Source organism: Rhinoderma darwinii, unplaced genomic scaffold, assembly GCF_050947455.1.
Source record: "Rhinoderma darwinii isolate aRhiDar2 unplaced genomic scaffold, aRhiDar2.hap1 Scaffold_457, whole genome shotgun sequence".
NCBI lineage: Eukaryota > Metazoa > Chordata > Amphibia > Anura > Rhinodermatidae > Rhinoderma > Rhinoderma darwinii.
The window spans coordinates 128,312-140,894 of record NW_027463980.1 but is presented as its reverse complement, the minus strand read 5'-3'; the positions used below and the strand labels follow the sequence as shown (position 1 = coordinate 140,894).

The 12,583-nt window shown below is 47.8% G+C and overlaps 8 non-coding genes across 8 annotated transcripts; all 8 read left to right on the top strand.

The window, feature by feature from the left end:
- The first annotated feature begins 834 nt into the window (after positions 1-834).
- LOC142717644 (U2 spliceosomal RNA) lies at positions 835-1,025 on the top strand. Its single transcript, XR_012872012.1, has one exon. It is a non-coding gene; the product is annotated as a U2 spliceosomal RNA (small nuclear RNA).
- A 1,296-nt stretch (positions 1,026-2,321) lies between these two features.
- Positions 2,322-2,512, top strand: LOC142717643 (U2 spliceosomal RNA). The gene has a single exon (XR_012872010.1). It is a non-coding gene; the product is annotated as a U2 spliceosomal RNA (small nuclear RNA).
- A 1,288-nt stretch (positions 2,513-3,800) lies between these two features.
- Positions 3,801-3,991, top strand: LOC142717642 (U2 spliceosomal RNA). The gene has a single exon (XR_012872009.1). It is a non-coding gene; the product is annotated as a U2 spliceosomal RNA (small nuclear RNA).
- A 1,272-nt stretch (positions 3,992-5,263) lies between these two features.
- On the top strand, positions 5,264-5,454 carry LOC142717723 (U2 spliceosomal RNA). Its single transcript, XR_012872089.1, has one exon. It is a non-coding gene; the product is annotated as a U2 spliceosomal RNA (small nuclear RNA).
- Positions 5,455-6,734: 1,280 nt separating this feature from the next.
- Positions 6,735-6,925, top strand: LOC142717722 (U2 spliceosomal RNA). The gene has a single exon (XR_012872088.1). It is a non-coding gene; the product is annotated as a U2 spliceosomal RNA (small nuclear RNA).
- Positions 6,926-8,221: 1,296 nt separating this feature from the next.
- LOC142717641 (U2 spliceosomal RNA) lies at positions 8,222-8,412 on the top strand. Its single transcript, XR_012872008.1, has one exon. It is a non-coding gene; the product is annotated as a U2 spliceosomal RNA (small nuclear RNA).
- Positions 8,413-9,704: 1,292 nt separating this feature from the next.
- On the top strand, positions 9,705-9,895 carry LOC142717640 (U2 spliceosomal RNA). The gene has a single exon (XR_012872007.1). It is a non-coding gene; the product is annotated as a U2 spliceosomal RNA (small nuclear RNA).
- Positions 9,896-11,188: 1,293 nt separating this feature from the next.
- Positions 11,189-11,379, top strand: LOC142717638 (U2 spliceosomal RNA). Its single transcript, XR_012872006.1, has one exon. It is a non-coding gene; the product is annotated as a U2 spliceosomal RNA (small nuclear RNA).
- Positions 11,380-12,583: the final 1,204 nt, after the last annotated feature.

The following is a 12,583-nucleotide window of genomic DNA, read 5'->3' as shown; positions in this document are numbered from 1 at the left end:
CTAGATGGATGTGATGGAATGTACTGTCGTCCCTACATTTCAAGAAGAAGTAAGAATTGCAGTTGCAACAAAGCCTTGCTTGCCTACAAAGAGAGCAGCAATTTGGATTTGTTACTATGTTACCTAGAAGAATAACAAACTGTGCAAGGATGGAGGTTGTAGGAGCAAGGAGAAGTTGTCTGTAAAGTTGGTGGATGCCTATTTTCCATTTTGCAGTCCCTTGTCTCCCTCTTGTGGCCTCCTGGAGGCAACTAGCTGTGCAAAAAAAAGACAGCCTGGCGGCCGGCTGTTGCAGTGTTGCCCTCTCAGGCAACACTGAGTGACTGACTGAGCCTCACCGTCTTATATAAAGTTCAGACGGAACTTTGCACGTGTCATAGTGGAGCCCTCAGGATTCCAGAGCCAGCTTTCTGACATCATAATGGGGCCTCAGAGATAAAAGCCTGGGCCCAGGCAGTGTTGGTCAGTGCTGCTCAGCAGGCAGCACTGGACTGGACTGGATTACAGCTCATACAAGGTGTGAAGGAACAAGGGGTGGCTGTGGGCATGCACTTGCTGCCGCTGCCAGTGTTTATCTGCATGGCAGCAGGGCATTTGGGCGTTGCCAGGAAGGCGTTTTTATGTAGATTCCTCCTCTTTCAGCACTGCATTGTGGTGCAAGCAAAAGAAGCAAATCCTGTCTGGCTTCCTCTCCGGCCTTTATTCACCTCCCGTGTAGCTGTGAGTGTGTGAGCCTGCAGGGCCCCATGGAATTGCCTAGAAGTAGGCTGAATCGCTGCAAGGGCTGAACAGCAGTATCGGGCAGGCTCGGGCAACGCGCGGCCCGTTCGGGTTATCGCTTCTCGGCCTTTTGGCTAAGATCAAGTGTAGTATCTGTTCTTATCAGTTTAATATCTGATACGTCCCCTATCTGGGGACCATATATTAAATGGATTTTTAGAACAGGGAGATGGAAATAGAGCTTGCTCTGTCCACTCCACGCATTGACCTGGTATTGCAGTATTTCCAGGACCGGTGCACCCTTTCCTTATGTGTTGACTAAAAGCAGATTCCAAAAGTGTTTTTTGTCTTTGCTATTGTTTCTGTCTTTCTGAAGGGATCTCCCCTTTTAATCCCATTATTTCAACACCTGTTGGACAATGCATGAGTGATAATGAGCTCATTGATTAAATGCAATTAATGAATAGATTGCCACCTCTTGTTGTGTGTCGTCTGTGTTTCTGTGTTTCCGGCATTTCACATTGGAACACCTCATTCACCTTCCTTGTCTTCTCTCCGCCCTCCCTTTTAGGTAAGTTAAAGAGCTGCACCTGAGCCAGCCACTGATTGATTGATTGATTGATTGATTGATTGATTGATTGATTGATTGATTGATTGATTGATGCAGCACAACAGTCAAATAGTGGAGTGGAGTAGGGGAACAGCAAACAGCCAATAAAGCAGCCCGCCCGCTCGCCTGCCCGCCACAATGGACCTACCTGTGTACACTAGATGGATGTGATGGAATGTACTGTCGTCCCTACATTTCAAGAAGAAGTAAGAATTGCAGTTGCAACAAAGCCTTGCTTGCCTACAAAGAGAGCAGCAATTTGGATTTGTTACTATGTTACCTAGAAGAATAACAAACTGTGCAAGGATGGAGGTTGTAGGAGCAAGGAGAAGTTGTCTGTAAAGTTGGTGGATGCCTATTTTCCATTTTGCAGTCCCTTGTCTCCCTCTTGTGGCCTCCTGGAGGCAACTAGCTGTGCAAAAAAAAGACAGCCTGGCGGCCGGCTGTTGCAGTGTTGCCCTCTCAGGCAACACTGAGTGACTGACTGAGCCTCACCGTCTTATATAAAGTTCAGACGGAACTTTGCACGTGTCATAGTGGAGCCCTCAGGATTCCAGAGCCAGCTTTCTGACATCATAATCGGGCCTCAGAGATAAAAGCCTGGGCCCAGGCAGTGTTGGTCAGTGCTGCTCAGCAGGCAGCACTGGACTGGACTGGATTACAGCTGATACAAGGTGTGAAGGAACAAGGGGTGGCTGTGGGCATGCACTTGCTGCCGCTGCCAGTGTTTATCTGCATGGCAGCAGGGCATTTGGGCGTTGCCAGGAAGGCGTTTTTATGTAGATTCCTCCTCTTTCAGCACTGCATTGTGGTGCAAGCAAAAGAAGCAAATCCTGTCTGGCTTCCTCTCCGGCCTTTATTCACCTCCCGTGTAGCTGTGAGTGTGTGAGCCTGCAGGGCCCCATGGAATTGCCTAGAAGTAGGCTGAATCGCTGCAAGGGCTGAACAGCAGTATCGGGCAGGCTCGGGCAACGCGCGGCCCGTTCGGGTTATCGCTTCTCGGCCTTTTGGCTAAGATCAAGTGTAGTATCTGTTCTTATCAGTTTAATATCTGATACGTCCCCTATCTGGGGACCATATATTAAATGGATTTTTAGAACAGGGAGATGGAAATAGAGCTTGCTCTGTCCACTCCACGCATTGACCTGGTATTGCAGTATTTCCAGGACCGGTGCACCCTTTCCTTATGTGTTGACTAAAAGCAGATTCCAAAAGTGTTTTTTGTCTTTGCTATTGTTTCTGTCTTTCTGAAGGGATCTCCCCTTTTAATCCCATTATTTCAACACCTGTTGGACAATGCATGAGTGATAATGAGCTCATTGATTAAATGCAATTAATGAATAGATTGCCACCTCTTGTTGTGTGTCGTCTGTGTTTCTGTGTTTCCGGCATTTCACATTGGAACACCTCATTCACCTTCCTTGTCTTCTCTCCGCCCTCCCTTTTAGGTAAGTTAAAGAGCTGCACCTGAGCCAGCCACTGATTGATTGATTGATTGATTGATTGATTGATTGATTGATTGATTGATTGATGCAGCACAACAGTCAAATAGTGGAGTGGAGTAGGGGAACAGCAAACAGCCAATAAAGCAGCCCGCCCGCTCGCCTGCCCGCCACAATGGACCTACCTGTGTACACTAGATGGATGTGATGGAATGTACTGTCGTCCCTACATTTCAAGAAGAAGTAAGAATTGCAGTTGCAACAAAGCCTTGCTTGCCTACAAAGAGAGCAGCAATTTGGATTTGTTACTATGTTACCTAGAAGAATAACAAACTGTGCAAGGATGGAGGTTGTAGGAGCAAGGAGAAGTTGTCTGTAAAGTTGGTGGATGCCTATTTTCCATTTTGCAGTCCCTTGTCTCCCTCTTGTGGCCTCCTGGAGGCAACTAGCTGTGCAAAAAAAAGACAGCCTGGCGGCCGGCTGTTGCAGTGTTGCCCTCTCAGGCAACACTGAGTGACTGACTGAGCCTCACCGTCTTATATAAAGTTCAGACGGAACTTTGCACGTGTCATAGTGGAGCCCTCAGGATTCCAGAGCCAGCTTTCTGACATCATAATGGGGCCTCAGAGATAAAAGCCTGGGCCCAGGCAGTGTTGGTCAGTGCTGCTCAGCAGGCAGCACTGGACTGGACTGGATTACAGCTGATACAAGGTGTGAAGGAACAAGGGGTGGCTGTGGGCATGCACTTGCTGCCGCTGCCAGTGTTTATCTGCATGGCAGCAGGGCATTTGGGCGTTGCCAGGAAGGCGTTTTTATGTAGATTCCTCCTCTTTCAGCACTGCATTGTGGTGCAAGCAAAAGAAGCAAATCCTGTCTGGCTTCCTCTCCGGCCTTTATTCACCTCCCGTGTAGCTGTGAGTGTGTGAGCCTGCAGGGCCCCATGGAATTGCCTAGAAGTAGGCTGAATCGCTGCAAGGGCTGAACAGCAGTATCGGGCAGGCTCGGGCAACGCGCGGCCCGTTCGGGTTATCGCTTCTCGGCCTTTTGGCTAAGATCAAGTGTAGTATCTGTTCTTATCAGTTTAATATCTGATACGTCCCCTATCTGGGGACCATATATTAAATGGATTTTTAGAACAGGGAGATGGAAATAGAGCTTGCTCTGTCCACTCCACGCATTGACCTGGTATTGCAGTATTTCCAGGACCGGTGCACCCTTTCCTTATGTGTTGACTAAAAGCAGATTCCAAAAGTGTTTTTTGTCTTTGCTATTGTTTCTGTCTTTCTGAAGGGATCTCCCCTTTTAATCCCATTATTTCAACACCTGTTGGACAATGCATGAGTGATAATGAGCTAATTGATTAAATGCAATTAATGAATAGATTGCCACCTCTTGTTGTGTGTCGTCTGTGTTTCTGTGTTTCCGGCATTTCACATTGGAACACCTCATTCACCTTCCTTGTCTTCTCTCCGCCCTCCCTTTTAGGTAAGTTAAAGAGCTGCACCTGAGCCAGCCACTGATTGATTGATTGATTGATTGATTGATTGATTGATGCAGCACAACAGTCAAATAGTGGAGTGGAGTAGGGGAACAGCAAACAGCCAATAAAGCAGCCCGCCCGCTCGCCTGCCCGCCACAATGGACCTACCTGTGTACACTAGATGGATGTGATGGAATGTACTGTCGTCCCTACATTTCAAGAAGAAGTAAGAATTGCAGTTGCAACAAAGCCTTGCTTGCCTACAAAGAGAGCAGCAATTTGGATTTGTTACTATGTTACCTAGAAGAATAACAAACTGTGCAAGGATGGAGGTTGTAGGAGCAAGGAGAAGTTGTCTGTAAAGTTGGTGGATGCCTATTTTCCATTTTGCAGTCCCTTGTCTCCCTCTTGTGGCCTCCTGGAGGCAACTAGCTGTGCAAAAAAAAGACAGCCTGGCGGCCGGCTGTTGCAGTGTTGCCCTCTCAGGCAACACTGAGTGACTGACTGAGCCTCACCGTCTTATATAAAGTTCAGACGGAACTTTGCACGTGTCATAGTGGAGCCCTCAGGATTCCAGAGCCAGCTTTCTGACATCATAATGGGGCCTCAGAGATAAAAGCCTGGGCCCAGGCAGTGTTGGTCAGTGCTGCTCAGCAGGCAGCACTGGACTGGACTGGATTACAGCTCATACAAGGTGTGAAGGAACAAGGGGTGGCTGTGGGCATGCACTTGCTGCCGCTGCCAGTGTTTATCTGCATGGCAGCAGGGCATTTGGGCGTTGCCAGGAAGGCGTTTTTATGTAGATTCCTCCTCTTTCAGCACTGCATTGTGGTGCAAGCAAAAGAAGCAAATCCTGTCTGGCTTCCTCTCCGGCCTTTATTCACCTCCCGTGTAGCTGTGAGTGTGTGAGCCTGCAGGGCCCCATGGAATTGCCTAGAAGTAGGCTGAATCGCTGCAAGGGCTGAACAGCAGTATCGGGCAGGCTCGGGCAACGCGCGGCCCGTTCGGGTTATCGCTTCTCGGCCTTTTGGCTAAGATCAAGTGTAGTATCTGTTCTTATCAGTTTAATATCTGATACGTCCCCTATCTGGGGACCATATATTAAATGGATTTTTAGAACAGGGAGATGGAAATAGAGCTTGCTCTGTCCACTCCACGCATTGACCTGGTATTGCAGTATTTCCAGGACCGGAGCACCCTTTCCTTATGTGTTGACTAAAAGCAGATTCCAAAAGTGTTTTTTGTCTTTGCTATTGTTTCTGTCTTTCTGAAGGGATCTCCCCTTTTAATCCCATTATTTCAACACCTGTTGGACAATGCATGAGTGATAATGAGCTCATTGATTAAATGCAATTAATGAATAGATTGCCACCTCTTGTTGTGTGTCGTCTGTGTTTCTGTGTTTCCGGCATTTCACATTGGAACACCTCATTCACCTTCCTTGTCTTCTCTCCGCCCTCCCTTTTAGGTAAGTTAAAGAGCTGCACCTGAGCCAGCCACTGATTGATTGATTGATTGATTGATTGATTGATTGATTGATTGATGCAGCACAACAGTCAAATAGTGGAGTGGAGTAGGGGAACAGCAAACAGCCAATAAAGCAGCCCGCCCGCTCGCCTGCCCGCCACAATGGACCTACCTGTGTACACTAGATGGATGTGATGGAATGTACTGTCGTCCCTACATTTCAAGAAGAAGTAAGAATTGCAGTTGCAACAAAGCCTTGCTTGCCTACAAAGAGAGCAGCAATTTGGATTTGTTACTATGTTACCTAGAAGAATAACAAACTGTGCAAGGATGGAGGTTGTAGGAGCAAGGAGAAGTTGTCTGTAAAGTTGGTGGATGCCTATTTTCCATTTTGCAGTCCCTTGTCTCCCTCTTGTGGCCTCCTGGAGGCAACTAGCTGTGCAAAAAAAAGACAGCCTGGCGGCCGGCTGTTGCAGTGTTGCCCTCTCAGGCAACACTGAGTGACTGACTGAGCCTCACCGTCTTATATAAAGTTCAGACGGAACTTTGCACGTGTCATAGTGGAGCCCTCAGGATTCCAGAGCCAGCTTTCTGACATCATAATGGGGCCTCAGAGATAAAAGCCTGGGCCCAGGCAGTGTTGGTCAGTGCTGCTCAGCAGGCAGCACTGGACTGGACTGGATTACAGCTGATACAAGGTGTGAAGGAACAAGGGGTGGCTGTGGGCATGCACTTGCTGCCGCTGCCAGTGTTTATCTGCATGGCAGCAGGGCATTTGGGCGTTGCCAGGAAGGCGTTTTTATGTAGATTCCTCCTCTTTCAGCACTGCATTGTGGTGCAAGCAAAAGAAGCAAATCCTGTCTGGCTTCCTCTCCGGCCTTTATTCACCTCCCGTGTAGCTGTGAGTGTGTGAGCCTGCAGGGCCCCATGGAATTGCCTAGAAGTAGGCTGAATCGCTGCAAGGGCTGAACAGCAGTATCGGGCAGGCTCGGGCAACGCGCGGCCCGTTCGGGTTATCGCTTCTCGGCCTTTTGGCTAAGATCAAGTGTAGTATCTGTTCTTATCAGTTTAATATCTGATACGTCCCCTATCTGGGGACCATATATTAAATGGATTTTTAGAACAGGGAGATGGAAATAGAGCTTGCTCTGTCCACTCCACGCATTGACCTGGTATTGCAGTATTTCCAGGACCGGAGCACCCTTTCCTTATGTGTTGACTAAAAGCAGATTCCAAAAGTGTTTTTTGTCTTTGCTATTGTTTCTGTCTTTCTGAAGGGATCTCCCCTTTTAATCCCATTATTTCAACACCTGTTGGACAATGCATGAGTGATAATGAGCTCATTGATTAAATGCAATTAATGAATAGATTGCCACCTCTTGTTGTGTGTCGTCTGTGTTTCTGTGTTTCCGGCATTTCACATTGGAACACCTCATTCACCTTCCTTGTCTTCTCTCCGCCCTCCCTTTTAGGTAAGTTAAAGAGCTGCACCTGAGCCAGCCACTGATTGATTGATTGATTGATTGATTGATTGATTGATTGATTGATTGATTGATTGATTGATGCAGCACAACAGTCAAATAGTGGAGTGGAGTAGGGGAACAGCAAACAGCCAATAAAGCAGCCCGCCCGCTCGCCTGCCCGCCACAATGGACCTACCTGTGTACACTAGATGGATGTGATGGAATGTACTGTCGTCCCTACATTTCAAGAAGAAGTAAGAATTGCAGTTGCAACAAAGCCTTGCTTGCCTACAAAGAGAGCAGCAATTTGGATTTGTTACTATGTTACCTAGAAGAATAACAAACTGTGCAAGGATGGAGGTTGTAGGAGCAAGGAGAAGTTGTCTGTAAAGTTGGTGGATGCCTATTTTCCATTTTGCAGTCCCTTGTCTCCCTCTTGTGGCCTCCTGGAGGCAACTAGCTGTGCAAAAAAAAGACTGCCTGGCGGCCGGCTGTTGCAGTGTTGCCCTCTCAGGCAACACTGAGTGACTGACTGAGCCTCACCGTCTTATATAAAGTTCAGACGGAACTTTGCACGTGTCATAGTGGAGCCCTCAGGATTCCAGAGCCAGCTTTCTGACATCATAATGGGGCCTCAGAGATAAAAGCCTGGGCCCAGGCAGTGTTGGTCAGTGCTGCTCAGCAGGCAGCACTGGACTGGACTGGATTACAGCTGATACAAGGTGTGAAGGAACAAGGGGTGGCTGTGGGCATGCACTTGCTGCCGCTGCCAGTGTTTATCTGCATGGCAGCAGGGCATTTGGGCGTTGCCAGGAAGGCGTTTTTATGTAGATTCCTCCTCTTTCAGCACTGCATTGTGGTGCAAGCAAAAGAAGCAAATCCTGTCTGGCTTCCTCTCCGGCCTTTATTCACCTCCCGTGTAGCTGTGAGTGTGTGAGCCTGCAGGGCCCCATGGAATTGCCTAGAAGTAGGCTGAATCGCTGCAAGGGCTGAACAGCAGTATCGGGCAGGCTCGGGCAACGCGCGGCCCGTTCGGGTTATCGCTTCTCGGCCTTTTGGCTAAGATCAAGTGTAGTATCTGTTCTTATCAGTTTAATATCTGATACGTCCCCTATCTGGGGACCATATATTAAATGGATTTTTAGAACAGGGAGATGGAAATAGAGCTTGCTCTGTCCACTCCACGCATTGACCTGGTATTGCAGTATTTCCAGGACCGGTGCACCCTTTCCTTATGTGTTGACTAAAAGCAGATTCCAAAAGTGTTTTTTGTCTTTGCTATTGTTTCTGTCTTTCTGAAGGGATCTCCCCTTTTAATCCCATTATTTCAACACCTGTTGGACAATGCATGAGTGATAATGAGCTCATTGATTAAATGCAATTAATGAATAGATTGCCACCTCTTGTTGTGTGTCGTCTGTGTTTCTGTGTTTCCGGCATTTCACATTGGAACACCTCATTCACCTTCCTTGTCTTCTCTCCGCCCTCCCTTTTAGGTAAGTTAAAGAGCTGCACCTGAGCCAGCCACTGATTGATTGATTGATTGATTGATTGATTGATTGATTGATTGATTGATTGATTGATGCAGCACAACAGTCAAATAGTGGAGTGGAGTAGGGGAACAGCAAACAGCCAATAAAGCAGCCCGCCCGCTCGCCTGCCCGCCACAATGGACCTACCTGTGTACACTAGATGGATGTGATGGAATGTACTGTCGTCCCTACATTTCAAGAAGAAGTAAGAATTGCAGTTGCAACAAAGCCTTGCTTGCCTACAAAGAGAGCAGCAATTTGGATTTGTTACTATGTTACCTAGAAGAATAACAAACTGTGCAAGGATGGAGGTTGTAGGAGCAAGGAGAAGTTGTCTGTAAAGTTGGTGGATGCCTATTTTCCATTTTGCAGTCCCTTGTCTCCCACTTGTGGCCTCCTGGAGGCAACTAGCTGTGCAAAAAAAAGACAGCCTGGCGGCCGGCTGTTGCAGTGTTGCCCTCTCAGGCAACACTGAGTGACTGACTGAGCCTCACCGTCTTATATAAAGTTCAGACGGAACTTTGCACGTGTCATAGTGGAGCCCTCAGGATTCCAGAGCCAGCTTTCTGACATCATAATGGGGCCTCAGAGATAAAAGCCTGGGCCCAGGCAGTGTTGGTCAGTGCTGCTCAGCAGGCAGCACTGGACTGGACTGGATTACAGCTGATACAAGGTGTGAAGGAACAAGGGGTGGCTGTGGGCATGCACTTGCTGCCGCTGCCAGTGTTTATCTGCATGGCAGCAGGGCATTTGGGCGTTGCCAGGAAGGCGTTTTTATGTAGATTCCTCCTCTTTCAGCACTGCATTGTGGTGCAAGCAAAAGAAGCAAATCCTGTCTGGCTTCCTCTCCGGCCTTTATTCACCTCCCGTGTAGCTGTGAGTGTGTGAGCCTGCAGGGCCCCATGGAATTGCCTAGAAGTAGGCTGAATCGCTGCAAGGGCTGAACAGCAGTATCGGGCAGGCTCGGGCAACGCGCGGCCCGTTCGGGTTATCGCTTCTCGGCCTTTTGGCTAAGATCAAGTGTAGTATCTGTTCTTATCAGTTTAATATCTGATACGTCCCCTATCTGGGGACCATATATTAAATGGATTTTTAGAACAGGGAGATGGAAATAGAGCTTGCTCTGTCCACTCCACGCATTGACCTGGTATTGCAGTATTTCCAGGACCGGTGCACCCTTTCCTTATGTGTTGACTAAAAGCAGATTCCAAAAGTGTTTTTTGTCTTTGCTATTGTTTCTGTCTTTCTGAAGGGATCTCCCCTTTTAATCCCATTATTTCAACACCTGTTGGACAATGCATGAGTGATAATGAGCTCATTGATTAAATGCAATTAATGAATAGATTGCCACCTCTTGTTGTGTGTCGTCTGTGTTTCTGTGTTTCCGGCATTTCACATTGGAACACCTCATTCACCTTCCTTGTCTTCTCTCCGCCCTCCCTTTTAGGTAAGTTAAAGAGCTGCACCTGAGCCAGCCACTGATTGATTGATTGATTGATTGATTGATTGATTGATTGATTGATTGATTGATTGATGCAGCACAACAGTCAAATAGTGGAGTGGAGTAGGGGAACAGCAAACAGCCAATAAAGCAGCCCGCCCGCTCGCCTGCCCGCCACAATGGACCTACCTGTGTACACTAGATGGATGTGATGGAATGTACTGTCGTCCCTACATTTCAAGAAGAAGTAAGAATTGCAGTTGCAACAAAGCCTTGCTTGCCTACAAAGAGAGCAGCAATTTGGATTTGTTACTATGTTACCTAGAAGAATAACAAACTGTGCAAGGATGGAGGTTGTAGGAGCAAGGAGAAGTTGTCTGTAAAGTTGGTGGATGCCTATTTTCCATTTTGCAGTCCCTTGTCTCCCTCTTGTGGCCTCCTGGAGGCAACTAGCTGTGCAAAAAAAAAGACAGCCTGGCGGCCGGCTGTTGCAGTGTTGCCCTCTCAGGCAACACTGAGTGACTGACTGAGCCTCACCGTCTTATATAAAGTTCAGACGGAACTTTGCACGTGTCATAGTGGAGCCCTCAGGATTCCAGAGCCAGCTTTCTGACATCATAATGGGGCCTCAGAGATAAAAGCCTGGGCCCAGGCAGTGTTGGTCAGTGCTGCTCAGCAGGCAGCACTGGCATGGACTGGATTACAGCTGATACAAGGTGTGAAGGAACAAGGGGTGGCTGTGGGCATGCACTTGCTGCCGCTGCCAGTGTTTATCTGCATGGCAGCAGGGCATTTGGGCGTTGCCAGGAAGGCGTTTTTATGTAGATTCCTCCTCTTTCAGCACTGCATTGTGGTGCAAGCAAAAGAAGCAAATCCTGTCTGGCTTCCTCTCCGGCCTTTATTCACCTCCCGTGTAGCTGTGAGTGTGTGAGCCTGCAGGGCCCCATGGAATTGCCTAGAAGTAGGCTGAATCGCTGCAAGGGCTGAACAGCAGTATCGGGCAGGCTCGGGCAACGCGCGGCCCGTTCGGGTTATCGCTTCTCGGCCTTTTGGCTAAGATCAAGTGTAGTATCTGTTCTTATCAGTTTAATATCTGATACGTCCCCTATCTGGGGACCATATATTAAATGGATTTTTAGAACAGGGAGATGGAAATAGAGCTTGCTCTGTCCACTCCACGCATTGACCTGGTATTGCAGTATTTCCAGGACCGGTGCACCCTTTCCTTATGTGTTGACTAAAAGCAGATTCCAAAAGTGTTTTTTGTCTTTGCTATTGTTTCTGTCTTTCTGAAGGGATCTCCCCTTTTAATCCCATTATTTCAACACCTGTTGGACAATGCATGAGTGATAATGAGCTCATTGATTAAATGCAATTAATGAATAGATTGCCACCTCTTGTTGTGTGTCGTCTGTGTTTCTGTGTTTCCGGCATTTCACATTGGAACACCTCATTCACCTTCCTTGTCTTCTCTCCGCCCTCCCTTTTAGGTAAGTTAAAGAGCTGCACCTGAGCCAGCCACTGATTGATTGATTGATTGATTGATTGATTGATTAATTGATTGATTGATTGATTGATTGATTGATTGATTGATTGATTGATTTGATGCAGCACAACAGTCAAATAGTGGAGTGGAGTAGGGGAACAGCAAACAGCCAATAAAGCAGCCCGCCCGCTCGCCTGCCCGCCACAATGGACCTACCTGTGTACACTAGATGGATGTGATGGAATGTACTGTCGTCCCTACATTTCAAGAAGAAGTAAGAATTGCAGTTGCAACAAAGCCTTGCTTGCCTACAAAGAGAGCAGCAATTTGGATTTGTTACTATGTTACCTAGAAGAATAACAAACTGTGCAAGGATGGAGGTTGTAGGAGCAAGGAGAAGTTGTCTGTAAAGTTGGTGGATGCCTATTTTCCATTTTGCAGTCCCTTGTCTCCCTCTTGTGGCCTCCTGGAGGCAACTAGCTGTGCAAAAAAAAGACAGCCTGGCGGCCGGCTGTTGCAGTGTTGCCCTCTCAGGCAACACTGAGTGACTGACTGAGCCTCACCGTCTTATATAAAGTTCAGACGGAACTTTGCACGTGTCATAGTGGAGCCCTCAGGATTCCAGAGCCAGCTTTCTGACATCATAATGGGGCCTCAGAGATAAAAGCCTGGGCCCAGGCAGTGTTGGTCAGTGCTGCTCAGCAGGCAGCACTGGACTGGACTGGATTACAGCTGATACAAGGTGTGAAGGAACAATTGGTGGCTGTGGGCATGCACTTGCTGCCGCTGCCAGTGTTTATCTGCATGGCAGCAGGGCATTTGGGCGTTGCCAGGAAGGCGTTTTTATGTAGATTCCTCCTCTTTCAGCACTGCATTGTGGTGCAAGCAAAAGAAGCAAATCCTGTCTGGCTTCCTCTCCGGCCTTTATTCACCTCCCGTGTA